Source organism: Macrotis lagotis, chromosome 3 (assembly GCF_037893015.1).
Source record: "Macrotis lagotis isolate mMagLag1 chromosome 3, bilby.v1.9.chrom.fasta, whole genome shotgun sequence".
Taxonomy (NCBI): Eukaryota; Metazoa; Chordata; class Mammalia; order Peramelemorphia; family Peramelidae; genus Macrotis; species Macrotis lagotis.
This window is the reverse complement of record NC_133660.1, coordinates 64,315,101-64,317,012: the sequence shown is the minus strand read 5'-3', so window position 1 is coordinate 64,317,012 and position 1,912 is coordinate 64,315,101.

The window sequence follows — 1,912 nt, the reverse complement described above, 5'->3', positions numbered from 1 at the left end:
AGACACATCTCAGCCCTTCTCAAGACAGACCAGAACATGGTATGTGAGATGGCTACCTTGCAGGGTGAAAAGAGGAGTGTGGAGTGACTAAAATGCAAGGTCCCCTCCTACTGAACCTGGTTATTGTTCCCTTGGGGCAGAAGTTCATTGAAGTTACAGTAGTTGGCCCATGTGTCCTGAACTGAGACATCCTGAGAGTAGACTTTTCAAGCCCAAGGGATAGCTGTAGTAGTTAACATGCACATTCTGTTACAGTGAGTTATTTGGGCAGTGAATGATACTGCCTCTCTACAGAAGGGTGTTGTATTTATAACATGCAAAAAGCTGAAGCTTCCTTTTTTCATTCTGATGAAGAAGCATTTCTCATTGCCTTGGTGCAGATCTATAAAAGCAAGTCTACAGATGCAGTTCAGGGTTTTAAAAAAGCACTTGTGCTTTTTTAAAACCCTGAACTGCATCTATAGATTTATTATCCCTATAATATCCCCATATAATATTCAAAAAATCAATAGCAATTTTGACTCATCCCAACCACACCAGGAGTTAATAACATATTTCTCCCCTTATTCTTTTTTAAATGAATTGATAATACTTTTTAGAAAACTCTTATTACCTTATGATTTCCCCGTTGCTCTCCAACAGTCCAAAAGAACCGTTCTTTGTAACAAATAAGAATTGCAAAATAAAACAAACCATTACGGGGACCATGTCCAAAATCTATACTACTCTGATGAGGTGAGAATGCATTGTTCATGTTCAGCCTTCTAAAAACTCTCAGTGTGGTTTTATTTCACATGGGTATGAATTGTTTTCCTGCTGCTGCATCCTGAAAAGAAAGGACAATTCAGCTCTAAAGTGTTAGTCATTTGTTGCTTTGACCTGAAGCATTTCATAAGTGTGAATCTCATCTTCCCCTAATTCTGTATTTGTGAAAAGAGTACTGGGTTTGAAGTCAGGAAGACTTGTCTTCCTAAATTCAAATCTAGCCTCAAATACTTACTCTTTGTGATTTGGGCAATCACTTAACCATTTTTGCCTCAGTTTCCTCATCTTTCAAATGAGCGGGAGGAAAAAAACAAATCACTCCAGTATCTTTGCCAGAAAACCCAAATGGAGTAAGGAAGAACAAGACTCAAATGAAAAATCGACTAAAAAAAAAAAACTCCCAAATTATGGGGGGGAGGGGAATGCTTTGAAGCTTTGTGATACTTAGCAAATGCATTTGCTTCCAGTTAAACTGTTTCTTCTGACTGAAGAGTAGAGGTAAATATACTAGAGGGAGCTATTGAGCTCATATGTAGGAGATCAGACAGCTAAGTGGTTACCCCACTGTGGAACAGCTTCAGTTAGGAATACACAAGAGGATACTACAAAGAAATAAAGAAAAACACCAAAAAAAACCCAAGTGACCTCATAAGTTATTCATATTTTAGTACTATTGGGCAAGCCATAGTCCTTATTGTCATAATCAAACACTATAATAGTGAATTAGGAGAAGGCAAGATTCACATCCCTTGCTTCCCCAATTCATGCATTCCTTTTGCTAGGATTTTGTTTTTTTCCAAGAGGCATACTGTTCAGAGAAGCTCACTTGAAAGGGCAGTAAAGTCCTTAAACCCTCAAATTTGGAAGCTCTTTAATTTGGGGTTACTTAGAAGATAATCCCCAATGTTGGGATTGGCCAGAAAAATCTCCCTCCTCTACCTAAGGAGAATGCATTCTGGGGTCATTCCAGAATCCCTTTGGGCAGAGGTTAAGTTCCCTCTCTGATATGTTAAGGGACGTTCCCTCCTTTTGAGAATTCCCTCAGTGAATTTTGGAGCAAGGGTTTATGGGTTAGCCTTTCATTTATATCTACAATATAGGATCTGTGAGTGTAATTATTTGAGAGGAATGAGAGTATGGGAATGGA